The following is a 22,402-nucleotide window of genomic DNA, read 5'->3' on the forward strand; positions in this document are numbered from 1 at the left end:
AGGAATTAAAGCTTAGAAAGCTGAAGACATGACCGCCAGCGAAGGACTGAAAAAAAAAGTGAACACGGGGCCACAGTTTGAGGACCACAGTTCTTGAAGCCTGTTTCCATATTATCAGGCTGAATGACTTATCAGGAGAGCCTAGGAGGACACAACATACACTAAGGCAAATGCCCATCCCTGAGGTGACTTTGTGGGTTGAGAGTGGGGACCCTGACTGTGCCCTGATTAAGTCTGGGGTGGGAAATCACACGGATGGCTGCCTTGCCCTGCTGCCAATTGAGGCCCTTAAGTGAGCAATTTATTTATTTATCCATTCTCGGAATGTGGGCTTCGCTGGCTGGGCCAATATTTATTGCCCATCCCTAGTTGCCCTTGAGAAGGTGGTGGTGAGCTGCCACCTTGAATTGCTGCAGTCCATATGGTGTAGGTACACCCCCAGTGCTGATAGGAAGGGGGTTCCAGGATTTTGACCCAGCAACAGTGAAGGAACTGATATACTTCCAAGTCAGGATGGTGAGTGACCTGCAGAGGAGCTTCCAGGTGGTGGTGTTCCCATCTATCTGCTGCCCTTGTCCTAAATGGTAGCAGTCATGGATTTAGAAGGTGCCGTTGCAGGAACCTTGGTGAATTACTGCAGTGCATCTTGTAGCTGGTACACACTGTTGCCACTCTGTCGGTGGTGGAAGGAGTGAATGTTTGTGGATGTGGTGTCAAACAAGCGGGCTGCTTTGTCTGAACAGTGTCAAGCTTCTTGAGTGTTTTTGGAGCTGCACACATCCAGGCAAGTGGGGAGTATTCCATCACACTCCTGACTTGTGCCTTGTAGATGGTGGGCAGGCTTTGAAGAGTCAGGAGGTGAGTTACTCGTAGCAGGATTCCTAGCCTCTGACCTGTTCTTGTAGCCACAGTATTTATATGGCTGGTCCAGTTCAGTTTCTCGTCAATGGTTGCCCCCAGGATGTTAGTGGGGATTTCAGTGATTGTAATGCCATTGAACATCAAGGGGGGATGGTTAGATTCTCTCTTGTTGGAGATGGTCATTGCTTGATACTTATGTGGCGTGAATGTTTCTTGTCACTTGTCAGCCCAAGCCTGGATATTGTTGCATTTGGACATGGTCTGCTTCAGTATCTGAGGAGTTGCGAATGGTGCTGAATATTGTGCAATCATCAGCAAACATCTCCATTTCTGGCTTTTATGATGGAAGGAAGGTCATTGATAAGCAGCTGAAGATGGTTGGGCTGAGGACACTACCCTGAGGAATTCCTGCAGTGATGTCCTGGAGCTGAGATGACTGACCTCAACAACCACAACCATCTTCCTTTGTGCTAGGTATGACTCCAACCAGCAGAGAGTTTTCCACCTCCACCGATTCCCATTAACTCCAGTTTTGCTAGGGCTCCTTGATGTCAAGGGCAGTCACTCTCACCTCACCTTTGCCCACTTAAGGAGCTCACCCTGCTGCCACTGGTATTCATCCAGTGGCATATGGGGGATCCAATATCCAGGAAGCCCTAAAAGCAAACCCTATTGGAGTTGTTTGCAGATTTACGTGGGGCTGGTGGGTCTTTCATTCAAAGGTTCAAAGGACCTGGTATTGGAAAGGGGAGATCACTGAGAGCCATCCCCTTGCCCTTGCTGCTAATCCCTTTCCTCGTCAATCCACACCCTGTGACACCCCCTCCCACCATCCATCATCTGTGACCTGGGTCCCTTGGTGATCCTGGGCCTCTGGTGAACGCACTGATAGCAACTACTATCTCACTGGTTTTACTGCTGAGCAACGCACAGTTCCCATTCTCAGTTTGGCTGGCAGCTCTCAGGCATGGTTTCCGGGGTCCTTGATCCCGGGGAAGGCCTGCTGCTATCCAATTAAGTGCTTGAATGGCATTTATTTGGTGGGGCTCTTACCAGTCCCTCAGCTGGCAAGCAAGGCCCTGCCTCCACTGTGCCAAGGAGGAATATTCACACCAGCATATAGACTCAGGCTGCAAGAGATAAAAACCAGAGAAGATCTTCAGATTCTTTGAAATAAATCCTCTAGCCAGTCGGAGATGAAAAATGGCCAGATGTTAATCTTGAAAACCAACCACCTAAAAGGCATGACCTGAGCACAAGGACCTAATAGATATAAAGAGGATTCACCCTTCATAATCTGTGACCATTACAAGATATATGTATAACAATTTGCTTTTATGTTGGGCCTTTAGCACAGAAATTTGTCCCAAGAACAAAATAAGTACGTAGACAAAGATACTAAATGGTCAAAAAAATGAATTTTTGAAGAGGGTCTAGTGCATTAACAGGTTTTTCACTTCATTCGCTATTTGTGAGACCATGCTATGCTCATGTTGACTAAATTTATTTGCCTACACCTCCAAAGTACCTCATTGACTATGTAGTGTTTTGAAAGGGATAAACGTTTTCCTTTTCCTGAAATTGTTTTGCTGAAAGGTATATTTGCTCTCTACAAAGTTTCTTCACTCATTAAACCCAAGTCTTTCCATTCTGAGCATTTTATTTTATTTTCATCTAGGTGAAATATGGATCTGATTAGAGACGATTGAGTATGAATCCATTTAAAAATCAAATAACAACAGTATTTTGTACAATATATCCAACCAGTTTCTAGACAGCCAGTAGATGGTGCCAAATGCTAACTTTTTAACCGTCCGCTAAACAGGCAAAACAAACATCAATGAACTTGCCGAACTGGATTAGTAATAAAATAATCACTAGGAACTTGAGGAAAAAAATATGAAACTAACTGTCAATTAAGGTCTGTTGACCATATTTTGCATGCTTTAAGTCAAATTTATAACGAAACAACTGAACTATTTGCATTTAAATAGCTTAATTCTTAGTTGTTTTGTATGTTTTATTTTGAAATAAATCCAAGTGATATTTGTGGATTGGGAGGAATTCACTGTTACAAAATGTCTTATTTATTTACACCTGTGTCAACTGAGAGAAACCAGCAAAAACTGACTCAGCCCTAAAAAAAAATACAGCCCTGTGAGATAACTGCAGGTCACAATGTAAGATGCCAGTTTGCTCGAGATTTGATCACTTTTCGGATCAGACATTTAGTTTGAGATTCAAGTCTTCCCTCTTGGGTGTAAAAAAATTTTGAGGCACTACTTGAAGAAGATCAGAGGAGTTCTCCTTGCTCCCTGGCCAAGATTTATCTGACAACCTACATCACTAAAACAGATCTGGTTGTTAATTTTATTGCTATTTGTGAGATCTGGGTGTGTGCAATTCGGCTGTGTTTCCAATATTACAACATGCCTAACTCTACTTGGGACTGAAATCTGATCACAAAAATTATTAAAATCTGAGAAACCTAATAGTGAAAATTGGTTTCAACACATACACAGAGCAACGTGGGCATTCATAAAAGGCCATGTAACTTGCAGGGTGGAAAATACCTTTGTGTGAAGTGTTACAGGAATTACTCTGCAAAATGCAGATTCATATGCAATAGAAGTAGGCCCGGTTCCAATTTCTCAGGGCAACTAGGGTTGGACGTTAACTGGTGAAGCTTTGTGAGTTTCTGTTTTTCAGACTTGGAGGCATTTCTAGGCAAGGCAGGCAAACACACGAGGGTAGGAATTCAGCTGCTTGCCCTGTGTAGTGACATTGCAAATACATTTGTATACAGTAAAATCATTTTAAAAGGGTGTGTTTATGATTATGCTGTCAATAACGGACAGATCAACTCATTTCAAATGTAAGTGTGATGTTATTCCACATACTCATCCTCAAGGCCAATAGAAAGTAGGTAGAGATGCCTTGATCAATAATCCAGAGGATGTGAGATCAGGTCCCACCAAGGCAGTTTGAGAATTTGAATTCAGTTTTTTAAAAATCTGGATAATAAAAATCTGATATCAGGAATAGCGGCCAAGATTCCTGTTGAACCTCAACTATTTCACTAATGTCCTATAGTGAAGGAGACCCGATGTCCTTGCCTGGCCTTATATGTGACTCTAGTCCCAGGCCAGCACGGTTGACTCTTAACTGCACGCTGAAATGGCCTATCAAGCCGCTTAGTTGTATCAATATTGATGCCAGCTGTTCAAAACGTAGGCCCAGTTCCAATTTCTCAGGGCAACTAGTGTTGGACATTAAATACCAGTCTTCCCTATGAAACCAACATTCTGCAGAATGAGTAAGAAATAACTGATCTATGAAATGCAGGCCTTGTTCCTGTTATACAGGAAAATGGACTTTTCTTGATTTTTAAAAAAAAATTTATTCACAGGATGTGGGCTTCGCTGGCTGGGCCAGCATTTATTGTCCATCCCTAGTTGCCCTTGAGAAGGTGGTGGTGATCTACCTTCATGAACTGCTGCAGTCCATGTAGTGTAGGTACACGCACAGTGCTGTTAGGAAGGGAGTTCCAGGATTTTGACCCAGTGACAGTGAAGGAACGGTGATATATTTCCAAGTCAGGATGGTGTGTGGAGGGGAACTTCCAGGTGGTGGTGTTCCCATTTATCTGCTCTCCATATCCTGCTAGGTGGTAGTGGTCATGGGTATGGAAGGTGCTGTCTAAGGAGCCTTGGTGAATTACTGCAGTGCATCTTGTAGATGGTACACACTGCTGCCTCTGTGTGTCAGTGGTGGAGGGAGTGAATGTTTATACATGTGGTGCCAATCAAGCAGACTGCTTTGTCCTGGACGGTGCCCAGCTGCTTCAGTGTTATAGGAGCTGCATTCATCCAGGTAAGTGGGGAGTATTCTATCACATTCCTGACTTGTGTCTTGTAGATGGTGGACAGACTTTGAGGAGTCAGGAGGTGAGTTACTCGTAGCAGGATTCCTAGCCTCTGACCTGCTCTTGTAGCCACAGTATTTATATGGCTAGTCCAGGTAAGGTTCTAGTCAATGATAACCCCCAGGATGTTGATAGTGGGGGATTCAGTGATGGTAATGCTATTGAACATCAAGGGGTGATGTTGGATTCTCTCTTGTTGGAGATGGTCATTGCCTGACAATTTTGTGTGCCGAGAATGTTGCTTGCCACTTGTCAGCCCAAGTCAGGATATTGTCCAGGTCTTGCTGCATTTGGACATGGACTCCTTTAGTATCTGAGGAGTCGCGAATGATGCTGAACATTGTGCAATCATCAGCGAATATCCTCACTTCTGAGCTTATGATGGAAGGAAGGTCATTGATAAGAAGCTGAAGATGGTTGGGCCTAGGACACTCCTGCAGCTGAGATGACTGACCTTCAACAACCACAACCATCTTCCTTTGTGCTGTGTATGACTTCAACCCGCAGAGAGTTTTCCCCCTGATTCCCATTGACTCCAGTTTTGCTAGGGGTTGCCTATCAGCCTCACACAAATTTCTACAATTCACTCGTTTAGGAATACCGGTTGTTCCAAAAACCCCTCACGTCAACAATAATCTTGATTCAAAATGTATGTTCCTCTCAATGTATTAGCATAGAAGAAAAACATCTGTAGAATACAATGCAGTGTAAGAAACTTATTTAAAGTCGAAGTACTGGAGCATCAACTTGCTGCACCTGCAGTAATGGCCAAGAAGGTTCACAGTAGCCAAGGGTTTTCTCCTACCCAGAGGGGTAAATAAGAGGGACAGCCACTTTGAAATAATCTCACACATTTAGAGGCCTCCTGAAGAACTGGCTACCAGCTACATAATGGTTTGCCTAAAAGGTGGGGGAAAAAAGCAATGGGTGAAGCCAGAACACAGGGATCTTGAGTGGGGAGGGGGATGGGAGCTGCTTGTCTTGGACTGACAATGCCATGCATGGATGGAAAGAAGTGGATTCAGTTAGCTCGATTCTCATTCTAAGCTTCATGTCCTAGTGATAAATAAAGTTCATGAAGTGTAGTCACTGTAAGAAATGCAGTAGCACAGATAGGTCTGGCCTAATGACTAGATAATCTTCTTTCTCTGATGATTGTGGGATAAACATTAGTCAGTTCATGGGGAAGAATGGAACTGCTTCGCTTTGAAAGAGTGTTCTGTGGATAATTTACGTCCACCTCAGAGGGCAGGCAGGGCCTCAGTTTAATTTTTTATCTGATAGACAGTGCCTCCAACAGTGCAGAATTCAGGTCTGTGCTAGAGTGCTAGCCTAGACCTTCTGCTCAAGTCTCTTGAGTGGGACATCCTTGAATTCACAACCCATCTGGCTCAGATTTAAGTTAACCCACAGGTAAGGCCTACATCAGCTGAAGCAAGAAACTGGAACAGCTTAGTCTTAACATTAAAATATAAAGCTAGTGGATGAATAAATCTACACTTGTTAAAGGGGCTGCATATTGATGCTGAACCTGTACACTGAGGCCTCTTTTTCTTAATTGTTTCCTACCGGTTGATGGCAGCCCAAGAGCAGGCACTTCCATCCCACGTATACATTTGAGATTCTGCAGCAATTGAATTAATCTATTTCACCTTTGTTGGAATTGAGGAGAATTACTGTTATAAGTAGTTGCCTGTATATTAATCACTCCATGAGACAATGTTAATTGGCATTTCTCATTAGAGAAAGAAAGGGCTGAGACATCTGCTGAATTTTGCTAGGCAAGGGTATTAAGGGTTACATAACCAAGGCATATAGGTGGAGTTAAGGTACAGATCAGCCCTGATCCAATTGAATAGTGGAACAGGCTCGAGAGACTGAATGGCCTATAACCGTTCTTATGGATGTAAAAATTCCTTGGGTTGACATATGTAGCAACATCATAAAAACACATGTAAATACATATAACTACATAGAAATTACAATAGGGAAATAGAAGGTTCAGTTCCAGCAGTCCAAATGCTATTTGCCACATAAGCAGTTGCGCTATCCCAGATTCATGTATCCCTTTATTTTCCTCTAACCGCCTATCCAACATATTGGCATGACCTCTGCTTCAACCACTAACTCCGGTAGCTCATTCCACGATGCTCTGAAAATAAAAAATCTCTTAATCTCTCTCCTAAATCTCTTGTCTTTTGTTTATGCCCTAATTCTAGATCTCTCAATCACTGGAAACCATCTGTTTCTATCTATGTTGTTTCATTCTTTTGTAATTTTAAACACCACTATCTCTGATCATTTCCTCTGCTCTAATAAAATCAGCCCAAATTTTTCCAAACCTTTCTTGGTATTTGTATTTCTTTATTTCAAGCAGCTTCCTAAAGAATCTATGCTGTATCCTTACTACTGACTCAACATCCTTCAATCAATGGAGCCCAAAACTGCACACAATGGTTAAACTGTGATCTTACTTAGTCTTTATATAGATTCATTAATAAATCTTGACTTTTATGTTCCATATCACTTGCTATAAAACCTGGCATTCTATTAGCTTTTTATGGCCTTAGCCGTTTGTGGAACTGCTTTTAATTTTTTTGGAATGTAAACTACAAAATCTCTGTTCTTCCACATCACCCAACTTTCCTCAAAATAGAATCATTGGCACTGAATTGCATATGTCATTTTTTCCCCCATTCCACCATCTTATCAACACTTGCAAGTTCCTTTCATCCTTAGAATTATTTAATAAACATCATATTTTAGTATTGTGTGCTATCCACAAACCTTATTGTCTATTCTCACAATTCTTTTTGGATCAAGGTTTGCTTTGTCACCAGCTCCAATTTGATTTTGATATGTCAACTATCACAGTGTAGTTACAGCCACAGACCACTACTTGGCTCCATGGAGTGAAGTCTTTAGCTAATTATTAATACTCTAGGAAAGTCTTGTGGTGCTGCTTTTAAGCCAGAAGCTCTGGGTCCAAGTTACAGTCCAGGACTTGATGGTCAAGGAAGGTTCCTAGTGCGGCCAAACAAGTTGAGTATCAATCTGTAAATCCTTCCAACTCATGCCAATGGCAGGTGATAAGAGCAGGACAGGAAAGAAAATTGGAGACTCTACCACCACTATTCATTGTCCTGGACTGCAACATATATGTTAAAGTGAATGATGCCACAGCAACTCACACTCCTTGGAGGCCAGTTGGCTGGATGGCCAGTGTAGATTTGATTGGTGCTAACCGCACGGGCTTCAATCTCTATCATGGCCGGAGTGGATTTGGGTCCTGCCTCCTCACTCTACCCATGATGGAGGTCATGGCACTGCGGGTCAGGGAGAACTGAAGAAGGTTACTATTCTGTATATTAGGTAGAAGCTTTTATTCACCAACTGCTTGTGGGCAATGGTAATTGATTAGTACTATTTAAGTCAGCAAATCCAGTGTGAGCATTCCACACAGTTGTTCTAAAACATGGCAGCTTTCAAAGAAGTAACCTTTCACATGTCTAACTGTTTGCTTTCAATTTTCCAGGTATAAAAAGAATTCTTGTAACGAGACCAGTTGCTGACGTATACAATTGGCAGTAAAGTCACTGTCAAATTCTGTGCATCGCCTTTTGTAGTGCCTGCTGCTGGATATTTGTATAGCTTAATAATTTGAGCTGCAAGTCAGGGAAACACAACAGATGTCAATGTTAATTCACTGCTGAAAAATCTGTTAACATACCGGTGTTGAAGATGCAGTGACGTTGAAAGAGAAGTAAGGGTATCAATAGACCTGGTGTTTAACTGCACATCACCAGTCAACAAAGTGAATAAAAAGCTTAGCTTCCTAGCCAACAGCTTTGGCTCATTTCTAAGTCAAAAGATTGTGGGTTCAAGTCCCACTCCAGAAACTTGTGCATAAATGTCTAGGCTGATTCTTCAGTGCAGTACCAATGGGGTGCTGAACTATTGAAGGTGATGCCTTTCAGGTGAGATGCTAAATTGTGGCTCTGCATTCCCTTTCAGGTGGACTTTATAACATGTTTGTGGGACTCTTGCTCTGTGTAAATTAGTTCCTGTGTTTTCTATATTACTACAGTGATTCCTCTTCAAAAATATAAAGTTCATAATTGGCTGTAAAATGAGATTGTGATAAGGGCTAGATAAATACATGTTCCTTAGCATCTCACTGGCCATCAGGACACAGGTTCAAGCTAGTAATTTAGAACTAATGTTGGGCAGTTGCTTTTCATGCCTACAGTGGGCATCACTTGGAATATGTTGGCCAAGTTATGTGGGAGAGGCAAGTACGCAGAAATCATTTAAGAACCAACTTGATAGTGAACTGATCTTTTTTGGTAGATGTACTACAACGGCCTCATTCATCCAGATCTATCTTGTTAACAGACATAAGGAATAATTTTTACTTTGTAAAACCATCTTTCATTCTGTGGTTTTATTTTGCTAGTCACTCCTGCGGATTTCAAAATTATCAACGTTTAATGATTACAGGGCTGGCTGAACTACACCTACAAACTTTAATCAGTCATATTTCTGCACCTCCTTGTTCCCCCTCACCAACCCAAAAAGGTGGCTTAAAACAGAAGTTACAAACATGGGCAATGACAAACTCTAACCTTCCACACACATGAAATTAAAGTTACAATATATTTACAACAATTAAGTATTTTTGAAGTGCTACCACTGTTGTAACAGAAAAAATACAGCAGTCAATTCATACACCAGGTCCCACATACAACGAGATAATCTAAGTGAATGTGGTTGGAGGATAAATTTTGACCAGGACACTAGGGAGAATTTCCCTGCTCTTCTTTAAACAGTGCCATGGGATCATTTATGTACACCCAAGAGGGCAGAAAGGGCCTTGATTTAACCTTTTATCTAAAAGACAGTGCAGCACTCTCTCAGCATTGCACTGAAGTAGAAGCCTGGATTATGTGCTGATGCCTCTTTAGTGCAGTTTGAACACAGGACCCTGTGATTCAGAGACAAGAGTGAGCCAAGGCTGACACCAAAAAGAGCTGATTGAAGATAGGTGATGGGGGTCACTTTTTATTTTTTGGGAAGTGGGGGCCTGGAGGGGTATTTCAACTTCAAGAAATTGTTGTGATAATGAAAGAAAAGCACTGAATTGTGCCCGAATATTGGACTTTAAAAATAAGACCTGAATTTTAAAAAATGCACACAAGCCACTCTCTGGAATGCTGCAGGGAGACTCCCTAAGCGGCAATGGAACCTCACCCTGTTGCCAGACATCCAGGAACTAACTGCTCCCTCCGGTAGAGACAATGGGACATAATGGGAGGCGAGTATCATCTCAACAAGAAATCCTGTGAGCAATGCCCAGACAGATTTGTGAATTCACTTCCCACTTACAATGTACAAAGAAGGGGTTAAAAATGAGCTGAAAAGCTGCACCAGTGTCTGTCTGTTGGTTGTGAGAGAGCAAGTGCTGGAAATTTGATTCAGAAGTTACAGCCACACACACAGTACCCTGCAAATTGCCATTTTGCAGGTATCCCAATCTCTCTCCCTCTGTACCGAATTCAACACTACTGGAACCTTGAATCCAACTATTCTTTTAGCTTGTATGTCCGTATATGCATGTGTTTTATCTTTCTTTGCCTTTAGTAGTTAATAAACTTACTCTTACTTTTAACCCAAGAAAGTCTGATAAAATTGGCTCCTTGAAAACCAGAACGATTGGGTCTGGAAAAAAAGTATCCATGAAAGGGATCCTTTTTGGAATAAATCTTGTTGTGACCAAGAGAGGGGATGGTGCTGAATGAAGACAGAGAACCAGTTCATCCCTCCTCACCTGGGGCATAACAATTTGGGGGTGTCCCAGCCAGATGGTGACAAATTGAGGGGTCTCGCCTGGATTGACAACTTTGGGGAACCTCATCTGGGGGTGGGTCATAACAAATTGGAGCGCTTGTCCGGGAATTGAACAAATTAGGGTCTTGGAGTCTGGAATATTTTTTCCGCCGATGAAACAAACAAATTAGAGTGGGGAAAGTAAATTGTCCTTTTGCAATCAAATTTTTAGAAACTGCAAAACAACTTTCTTGATATATACTACTGAAATGTTAAACTGTCCACTTCTAATGCCAGTACTTTTCTAGCGGAACCAGAAGCAGTTACTTTTGAGGTAGATGTACTACAACAGCCTCATTCATCCAGATCTACCTTGTGAACAGACACTTTGTACTTTGTAAGTACACTTTACTTTGTAAGAAGACCCTAAGGAGACGGTAAATAAATCTTCCTTGGTAGCGGCCCAGCAAGCTGACCCACAGTTAAGAACATTAACTCAGACTGCTCATGATGAGGCTGAGGCAGAAGCAGTCCCTGAATGCTACTACATTAAAAATTACGTGCTGGCGAGGAAATGGATACCCCCTCTCACAGACCTGCAAATGGGGAGTGGACAGTGGTCCACCGGGTAGTGCCACTGAGGTATCGTGGGGAAATCCTGTGGCTAGTTCACAAAATTCCAAAGGCTGGGCATGTCGGTATACGCAAAGCTCCCATGGAGGTTTTCATAAGTGGCTTCTGTTTTAAGTGCCCGCACCCACTGGTCAAATTAAGTTGCTTCAGCCTTTCAAATTCCAGGTACGTCTGATTAGGCCATTTCCTGAGGGTATGGAATTTCTGATGGTACACCTCTGGCATTAACTGGTACATACTTAAGATAGCTCCTGGTAGGTTCGTTTGATGGCCCATGCGAAATAAATCTCCACCTTCGTAACTCCAGATGGATTATACTAATGTCGGGTTATGCTCTTCAGACTGAAATGCCCCAGCTACCTTCCAAAGGTTGATAAAGCAGGTAGTGGTGGGCTTGTCCAATTGTGTCGTGTACCTGGATGACCTCCTACTGTACAACAACACCTGGGAAAACCATGTAGAGCAACTGGAAGCCCTCTTCCAGAGAGTACAGTCAGCTGACCTAGTGGTCAATCTCACAAACAGCAAGGTCGCTAAGGCTAAAGTGACCCATCTAGGACACGTAGTAGGTCAAAGACAGATACTGCCCAGGGCCACCAAGATACAAGCTGTAGCCCAGTTCCCCATTCCCACCACAAAATGGGAAATCATGAGGTTCGTGGGGATGTGTAGGTTCTATCACAAGTTTGTCCCAAACTTTAGCACAGTAGCTGCCCCGCTGACAGACCTACTATGGAAAAAAGCAAAGGCAGTATGGAACGAGAAATGCCAGACAGCTTTCGAAAAGCTGAAGGCCATTTTAATAAGTGAGCCCGTGCTTGCAGCCCCAGACTTTAATCAGGCACTTAAAGTAGCCAATGATGCGAGTGACATCGGGATAGGGTCTGTTCTCCTACAGAGGGGCAAATCCGAATAGAGAGATCAATCGGGTACTTCTCTAAAGCATCAGAAACGTTACTGCACAGTAGAAAAGGAGACACTCGGTTTATTACTGGCCCCCAGACAATTTGAGATATATGTCCAAAATGGGTACAGAGACCAGTCTAAACTGACCACAATCCATTAAATTTTGTGGAAAAGTTTAAGACCCAGAATGCCAGGTTATTCCAGCGGAGTTTGTTCTCCCAGCTGTACCACTTAAAAATCATCCACATTCCTGGGGAAATCAAATGTGATTGGGGATGCCCTGTCCAGAACTTAAAGGAGCCCAGTTAGAACTGAAAAAGATAACTTGACTATTACTAAAAGAATGAATGTGTGTATGAGAGTGTTTTGGTGTTTATAGGTTTTTCTCTTTTTTTGTGATGAAAAAAGAATAGATCTCATTCCATTCAGCGGCAGAGGGGAAGTGTGATGATAATGAAAGATAAACACTGAATTGTGCCGAATATTGGACTGCCAGAAACTAATTGCTCCCTCCGGTAGAGACAATGGGACATAATGGGCGATAAGTATCATCTAATCAAGACATCCTGTGAGCAATGCCCAGACAGATTTGTGAATTCGCTTCCCACTTGGAATATACAAAGAAGGGGTTAAAAGTGACCTGAAAAGCTGCCCCAGTGTCTGTCTATTGGTGGGTGTACGGAGAGAGCAAGTGCTGGAAGTTGGACTCAGAAGTAACACCACACACAGTACCCTGCAAATCGCCATTTTGCGGGTATCTTGACCTCTCTCCTTCCCTACTGAATTAAACGCTACTGGAATCTCGAGTCTGACTAGTCGTTTTCCGGAGTCAATTCTAATTGCAATGGCTGCAATGCTTAATCACCTACTCACTACGAGGCAAGGGCTGTTCTGTGTAACTTTTTTAAATATATATATATATATTCACTTATTTCAAGCTAAATTCTTATTTTTAACCCGTATGACCCTATGTGCATGTGTTTTATCCTTTCGTGTCTTTAGTAGTTAGCTTTAACTCAAGAAAGTCTGATCAAATTGGCTGCTTCAAACCCAGAATGATTGGGTCTGGGAAAAAGGTATCCGCGAAAGGGATCCTTTTTTGATTAAATCTTGTTGGAATCAAAAGAGGGGGTGGGGGGCTGAATAAAGACAGGGAACCAGTTCATCCCTCCTCACCCGGGGCAGAACAACTTGCGGGTATTCCAGCCAGACAGTAACAAATTGAGGGGTCTTGGCTGGATCAACAACTTTGCGAAACCTCACCTGGGGATTAGCCGTAACAAAATCCAAGTTGCCCTTTTAAGGGAATCCCATAGTGATGCTGCTGCATCACACAGGATCCAGGAAGTTCCCCTGTTTAATCCTTGTTTGGTGTTGAGTTAGCTGATCTAAATTGGGGTGTTACAATGAAGCTCAGTATCTCTGAGTTGGAATGTGGGTGGGGCAGGAGAAGAAAGTCAGCCAGGTTTTTCCATTTCTGATAATTATCCTGCTCCAAGGAGGAAGTTTGTGGACTTTGGGAGCCGTGGGTGGTGGAGGTGAAAACAGGGGGTTAAATAGATCAATGTCATTTACCATGCAGGCTTAGATATGCAAACGCCTCATTAATTCCCCCATAACTCATCAAAAAGTGAACAACTTCAAAGAAAGAGCAGGAGAAGGTGTAAAAAAGGCAGTCCGGGTTGCTTATTTAATGGGTACTGGCTTCTGCTTCATTTTGTTTCCCGAGTGAGTGCTCCTCTCTGCCACCAGATCCAATAAGAACTGAAAGCAGAAAGACAGCACAAAGTGTATTTTGATACCATTTCATCAATGTTTACATCTGTGGGCCGACAATGGTGTCACGGTTGATTGGAAAGCCACTCAGCCTGCTGATGTAGTGTGAAATGAAACCAATAGCTTTCTGGTTCTGTGGTTTTTTTTTATTGTGGAGAAACATCAGACTCGTACACAAGATAAAATAAAGAGTACGGTGAGCGGATTATTTGTGAAATCTTTTCTTTTTGCTTTCCCATGAAAAAAGATTTGACAAAATTAGGTTCACACTGCGGTGGTTTTCAAAGGCTGACTAAAGCACCTTGCCAGCATGGTGAATTCTATCTCTCAGTGTGACAGAGAGATGATTCTTTGATTATGAATTCTATTCAATGCCAGTGCTGAGTGGAAATGTGGAGATTTCAGCTTGGTGGCAACTGAGCCTTCAGATTAATTAGTTCTGTTCAGAGGAGACCCTATTGAGTAATAGATGATACTTTAAGCCTTAGAGACCTGAATTTCTCTTACAGCTTGTAATACAACATACTTCCCATTCCATAACACTAATGTGCTGACGGGGGGGATTTGTTTCGTTCAGAAGAAACAAACAAAAAAGAGTATTGAGAACGGGAAGAGGTTAGAAGCGAAATGTTATTAGCTGATCAGTTCAGAGCCTTTCTGGTTAACAGTGTCATTAGACTGGCTTTATCTTTTGATTCAAATCTTAGCACTGCGAGGCACAAAAAATTGATACAGTTAACAGTTGACAATCAAAGGTAGCTTTCCATTAACCTTAAGACCACAGCATCAGGACCTTCAAAAAGAAATACAAGTAATTCAACAGGGGTAGAGGCTCTAGCACTATCTCTGTTAAATTCAGCATCACTTAATTCAAATTACTTTATCATTTCTTTTTTCTGCACCATATTTGTCACTTTTCCATATTATTGATGTTTCTAAATTCAAATTAATATATTTCATAGTACAAAAAGTAGACCACACTTTAATATTTGTGCATTTCTGAGGCACTGCTCTGCCACATTGAACAGATTGATTTTTGTTGCTAACAAGGGCAGGTAAATGTAACTCACCTCCTGACTCCCCAAAGCCTGTTCACCATCCACAAGGCACAATTTAGGAGTGTGATGGATACTCTCCACTTGCCTGGATGAGTGCAACTCCAACAATACTCAAGAAACATAATACCATCCAGGACAAAGCAGCTCACTTGATTGGCACCCCATCCACAAACATTCACTCCCTCCACCAACAATGAACAGTGGCAGCAGTGTGTACCATCTACAAGATGCACTGCAAGAACTCACCAAGGCTCCTCAGGCAGCATCCTCCAAACCTACGACTGCTACCATGTAGAAGGACAAGGGCAGCAGCTACATGGCAACACAACCACTAGGAAGTTCCCCTCCAGGTCACTGACCATCCTGACCTGGAAATATATAGCCATTCCTTCACTGTTGCTGGGTTAAAATCCTGCAACTCCTTTCCTAACAGCACTGTGGGTGTACCTACTCCACATGGACTACAGCAGTTCAAGAAGGTAGCTCACCACCACCTTCTCAAGGGCAGTTAGGGATGGTCAATAAATGCTGGCCTAGCCAGCGAAGCCCAACTCCCATCAATGAATAATAAAAAAAATCATGCTTTAGAAATAGTACAGGCCAGGGTTTTCCAATCTAAGCCCATTCCCATGTAATTTCCAGGTTTGCATTTTCCCACAAAACCATGACAATAATACACAGCCAGTCCTACTATTTTCTAGTTTGTCTGTGGTCTAGAATGGAGAAGGCCCTCACCCATTTGTGAAAATAGCTTCTAGCATATTACAGCTGCATGTTACTCACTAGAGTAACATAATGCTACTCATTAGAGTTGCATAAGAGCTTTTTGAATATTATGGAAAGACTTAATCAGCAAAACTTTTGTGAAAAGGTACAGTAATTAAAATCAGTATTATCCAGCATCACTCACAAATTGTGATAGTGATCTGTTTCTTGCGATGTTTGGAGTTGAAAACCATCTAATATTAACAAACAGTTTTGGCATCTAAATATACATCAAAATTACAACTCTTCAGTCAACATTTTTTGCAGCTAAAATTCTGGCCAATTCTTCTTCTTTGAAACGTAAAGAAAATTATGTTCTCCTATTTATGTGATTCTTTTTTACAACAAACACCCTTTTCTTCTTCAATAATACCACCAAACTCTCTGTCATTTCAGCTACCTTTAGTCTGTTGCCACCACGAGACATATCTTTCCCTCCCCTCCCCTTTCCACTTTCTGAGGGGAATGCTCTCTTCATGCCACTCTGATCCATTCCTCTATCACCCCCAAGACCCCTCCCCTTCCCACTGCAATACTATTCCAGGTGAGGCAACACCTGCCCTTTTACCTTCTCTCTTCTCATTGTCCAAGGTCCCAAACACTCCTTCCTGTGAAACGGCGATTTATTTGCACTTCTTTATATTTAGTAAGCAGCATTGGTTGCTCAAAATGTGGTCTCCTCTAAATTGGGGAGATTAAACTCAGCTTTGGTGACTGCTCTGCGAAACATCTAATCTCAGTCTGCAAGCCTGACCCCAAGCTTCTGGTCACCCATCATCTAATTGTCTAATTCACCTCTATTTTGGCTTCCTTCTCCTCGGCTTCCTGCACTGTTCCAATGAAGCTCAACATTAGCTCAAGGAGATGTACCATATCTTCCAGTTAGACAATTCACAGCCATTTTTCTATTTGTTCATGGGAAATGGGCATCACTGGCTAGGTCAGCATTTGTTGCCCATCCCTAATTGCCCTTGAGAAGTTGGTGGTGAGCTGCCTTCTTGAACTGCTGCATGTGGTGTAGGTATACCCACAGCGCTGTTAGGGAGAGAGTTCCAAGATTTTCACTCAGCAACTGTGAAGGAAGGTGATATATTTCCAAGTCAGGATGGTGAGTGACTTGGGGGGAACTTGAAGGTAATGGTGTTCCTATGCATCTGCTGCCCTTGTCCTTCTGGATGGTAGAAGATGCTAGTTTGGAAGGTGTTTTTGAAAGAGACTCAACAATTTCAGATCATAACTTTTGCCTTCATTTTTTCACTTTCTGTTTTTTTTGTTTTTGGAGGGCAGCTGTTGGTTTTAATTCTGCTGTTCCTATTTACACCTCCTCTGGACCCATCCATTTTTTCATTGTGCATGATCATCTCCTTTTGCCTTGCACCATCATCCCTTTTGTTTCTTCTGCCATCTACCCTATACAGACCCTCCCTTTTGTTCTTCATCCTCCCTCCTGCCTCACCATTTTCCCTGCTACTGTACTTCCTTAAAACCAGGTATGTTGCTAACATTTTCCAGATCTGACAAAAAGTCATTGGCCTGAAACATGCTAAAATTCAGCCCTTATTTTCCAAGCATTGGTAGCCCCACCAAAATGCATTACCTCATCGGAATTCATTTGCCATTCAAATGTAAAGTCATGGTTCCTCAGAGATTTGGTATCTCATTGTCATAAACTCCAAGCATACCATGCCAGGTATGCCTCCTCCTCATCCCTGCACTAAGATAAAGATCTAGTGCCCCTCTTCCTCCTCTAACTCCCTTAGTATTCCACTGGACTATCAGCCAAGATTTTGAATTAGGCCTCTGAAGAGGGGCTTGTATCCAAAACCTTCAGACTTTGAGGGGAAAGTGATGCTACTGAATCATGGCTGACACATTCTACTTGGTAGCACTGGCATCTTGTGCCATGATGGACACAAATAAAATGCCAACAGGTGAAACAAAAGTGCAATTTTCAGTTAGAACCATAGAAAAGTTACAGTGCAGAAAGAGGCCATTCAGTCCATCGTATCTGTGCCGGACAAGAAGAGAAAAAAGAATCTAGCTGCTCATTTTAATCCCACTTTCCAGCACCTGCTCTGTAACCTTGTAGGTTACAGGACTTCAGATGCAGATCCAGGTACCTTTTAAATGAGTTGAGCATTTCAGCCTCAACCACCAACTTAGGCAGTGAATTCCAAATGCCCATCACCCTCTGGATGAAAAAGCTTTTCCTCATGACCCTCTAATCCTTCTACTGATCACCTTAAATCTATGCCCCCTGTAATTAACCCCTCAGCTAGGGGAAACAAGTCTATCCTGCCTACCCTATCTAGGCCCATCATAGTTTTGTATACCTCAATTAGGTCATCCCCTTAGCCTCCTCTGTTCTAAGGAAAACAACCCTAGCCTATCCAATCTCTCCTCATAGCTGCAATTTTCAAACCCTAGCAACATTCTTATAAATCTCCTCTGCTCTCTCTCCACAGCAATTATGTCCTTCCTGTAATGTGCTGACCAGAACTGTACACAAGATTCCAGCTGTGGCTTAACCAGCATTTTATACAGTTCCAGCATTACATCCCTGCTTTTGTATTCAATACTTCACCCAACAAAAGAAAGCATTCCATTTGCTTTCTTGACCACCTTGTCCACCTGTCCTGCCATCTTCAAAGACCTGTGGACACGCACTCCAAGGTCTCTCACTTCCTCAACCCCTGTCAATAATTTCCAATTTATTGAGTATTCCCTTGCTTTGTTTGTCCTCTCCAAATGCATTACTTAACACTTATCCATTTGTCACTTCTCCGCCCACTCGACCAAACCATTGATATCATTCTGGAGTCGACAGCTATCCTCTTCACTATCAACCATACAGCTAATTTTTGTGTCATCTGCAAATTTCCCCAACATGCCTCCCACATTTAAGTCTAAATCATTAATATATACAACAAACAGCAAAGGGCCCAACCTGAACTCTGTGGAACACCACTGGAAACCACTTTCCATTCACAAAAGCATCCATCAGCCATTATCTTTTGTTTCCTGTCACTGAGCCAATTTTGGATCCAACCTGCCACCTTCCTCTGTATGCCATGAGAACTCACTTTCCTAACCAGTCTGCCATGTGGGACCTTGTCAAATGTCTTACTGAAATCCATGTAGACAATATCCACTGCATTACCCTCATCAATCCTCTTTGTTACTACCTCAAAAAAATGTATTAAGTTAGTAAGACACCATCTTCCCCCAACAAATCCATGCTGACTATCCCTATCAACCCATGCCTTTCTAAGTGACAGTTTATCCTGTCTCTCAGAATTGATTCCAATAATTTGCCCACCACCGAAGTCAGACTGACTGGCCTATATTTTTCTGGCCTATCCCTCGCACCCTTTTTAAATAACGGTACAATGTTTGCAGACCTCCAATCTTCAGGGACCTCGTATGTACCTAGTAAGGTTTAGAAAATGATCCTCAGAGCATCCGCTATTTCTTCCCTAGCTTCTTTCAACACCCTGGGATACAATCCATCTAGCCCTACTGAGTTATCCACCTTCAAGGATGCCAGTCCATCCTGTACCTCCTCTCTCACTATGCTATTATATCGAATGTTTCACATTCCTCCTCTTTAACTAGAATGTTTGCATCATCCCTCTCCTTAGCCAGGACAGAGACAAAGTACTCATTGAGAACCCTGCCCTCATCTTCTACATCGACCCACAAGTTACCATGTACATCTTTGATAGGCCCTACCCTTTCCTTAGTTATTCTCTTGCTCTAAGCTTTAGACTGGGAAATCCTGTGGTCAGTATCTATTTGCATAAAAGCTCGAAGTTCATCACATCACTTAAATCATGATTTGAAGGGGCCAAAATGTATATCTTACAATGAATGTACCTCAGCTGGAATCTGGAATTTACAAGCACCTGCCAATCTGAAAATTTACCTCACCTACACCAATTAACCTCTAACTGACTCCATGATGTTATGTCTCAATTTTCACTTTGTACCTTAAAGAAGGGGTCATATTAGACACATCTGCACTTTAACATCGATGGGGTGCAAGGGGGTGAAAGGTTATTGGGGGTGGGTGGGAATGTGGAGTTGATGTTACAATCAGATCAGCCGTGATCTTATTGAATGGCGAAGTAGGTGCGAGGGCCCCAGTGGCTTCCTCCTGCTCCTGTTCATATGTTCGTATGTTTGAACATATGTATGTTCGTATTGGAATAGCATGTTGTGCATCACATGGGGCTGAATTTTATGACCCTACCCACCGGCAGGTTTTTCTTATCCTGCCAAAGTCAATGGAGTTTTGAGTGGCTTGCTGCATTTTACAGTCCCGGCTCTGTTGCATCAGGGCTATAAAATTCCGCCCATGGTGTTTCTTAAAGCAACACTTCCTCTGACTCACTGATGTGGATGATTCATTGTGTAAATTGCAGAGAGCAAGTTGAATAAAATGTCACTGAATCGTTCCTACGTCTGTGACATATAAATTTATCAATGAAATAATAGTAGCAAAGAGATCATAGCAACAAGAAAAAAGCTTAGGAAAAAAAGTGACAACACTTATAATCCATTAGTTGTGAGAGTAATAATTCCATTTTAGGCATGCATCACACAACATTATCAAAGCAGCGTGAACAGTGCGACAGTCAAAACATCGGGTATTTCAGAATGCCCACACAGCATGCAAAATGAAAGATATCACTGGTGTATGTATGACATGGAGCGTATGGACCATCTTGAGACACCACACAAAGAACTATTAGCTCCACCGGCATCAATGCAGTTAGTATCAGTTAGACTATCAGTTCCTCCATTGCTGTGGGGAAATAACTTATCCTGCTTACACTGTGCTTCCAGGAGCTGACACAAAAGTGCACATATAAAAAGAAAGAATGGCTTTTATTCAATGCCCATCATGACCTCAGGGTGCCCCAGCTTTCACCACAGCTAATCAAATCCTTTGGATATATAGTCACTTTTGTAATGTCGGGAAACAGAGTTTTACCGAGCTGCCACAATACTGGTGGGTTAACTAATCATTAGATATGAGTTAGTGATAGCACTTAGAGTGCTGGCAGTGTATACTCACAGTCACATGAGGCATGTTTTGAGTGGTCACTATTGTACGAGTTCTTCTGTCCACATGAAGCCTCCAGTTCACAGAAGAAACTGGGGCTCTTTTAGCTCAATGCCATCAGCTGAAAACATCAGGAACATCTAAGAATCCCAAGGGCTACTTTATACTGCATGAAACATCTTGTGTGCTTCACAAACCCTATGCCTGAAGTCCAGCTGAAGTAAATAATTTAGAACCTGCTTTGTTTCTGTTTTGTTGGTTTTCTATTTCCAATTTTCTGCCACCCCCCCCACCCCCCCCACCCAACCCACCACCCTACACCCCGATCTGAGATCAGAAGCAAGAATTCCCATTCAATTAATGCCTTTCAATACCTCAGGATGCCTGAACATGCTTTACAACCAATGAAGTACTTTTGAAGTGCAGTCAGTTTGTGTAATAGGAAATGCAGCAGCCAATTTACACACAGCAAGCTCCCAGAATACATCAGTGAGATAGTGACCAGATAATCTGATGTTGGTTGCGGCATGAACATTGACAAGGGCACCAGGGAGAACTCCGATGCTCTTCTTTGAATAGTGTCAAGGCATCTTTCATGTCCACCTTAGAGAACATCCAGGGCCTCAGTGTAATAGCTCATCCAACTGAGGGCACCTCGGACAGTGTGGCATTCACTCAGTATTGCATTTAAGTGTCAGCTCAGACTATGTGCTGAAGTGGGACTCAGATCCACAAGCTTTTGGCTGAGCCACAGCTGGCAATGATGCTATTCAACCTGGGCAGGCACCATAGCCACACTTGCTTAACAGCTACACACAAACATTTTTCAGCAAATTTCACCGGGCAACACTGGTTGGTGATCAGGAGCAGGAAACATAACTGACTTAATCCTCTCTCCAGCCCAAGGACAGTAAACTGCAGCCCGGTGAGATTGGTTCATTGGGACCTTCCTGATATATTTAACTCAGGGAACACACAGACACGCTGAGCCACTGGGGCTTATCTTGCATGTGAACTTTATCAGAAAGGGATGTGGAATTTTGACTCGAGCATCTATCTTGATTTGCTTGCAGCTCAATATGAAAAAAAATACACAATTATCACATCAATGAGGGTGTAAGATACAGAACAGAAATGCTTAACTGCATGAGTTAAGCCAGGATGAAGACAATTTCAGTGCATGAAATATGGAATTGCCCATATTCTGGTTGGAATTTCCAGTAGCTGATAAAAGGAGAAGATTCTTGTCAGCAAAGTGTGGGAAGCCGTGGTTGATTAATTGTCAGAGTATTTTTGCAATAAAAACAGCAGCCAGCCTGCTGCGTGACATCTGCAAATAATAGGAAAGCAGGAGCTGGATTTACACATGTAAAGCTTACTATAAATTGATCTACACGACTGACAACTTAAAATAACTTTTTTAATACTGTCTTGCTCCAGTATACTCTGAACTTTCAGACAATACTTTTAACATTTTAAGCACAAACAGTCTATTAGAATGGCCACTGAAAAATCATGCGATCTTTAGCATTCTGAGCCAGTCATCCCTGAGTCTCAAACCAATACTTAATTAAATTTGGACAT

The sequence above is a fragment of the Carcharodon carcharias genome, chromosome 19 (genome assembly GCF_017639515.1).
Source record: "Carcharodon carcharias isolate sCarCar2 chromosome 19, sCarCar2.pri, whole genome shotgun sequence".
Lineage (NCBI taxonomy): Eukaryota > Metazoa > Chordata > Chondrichthyes > Lamniformes > Lamnidae > Carcharodon > Carcharodon carcharias.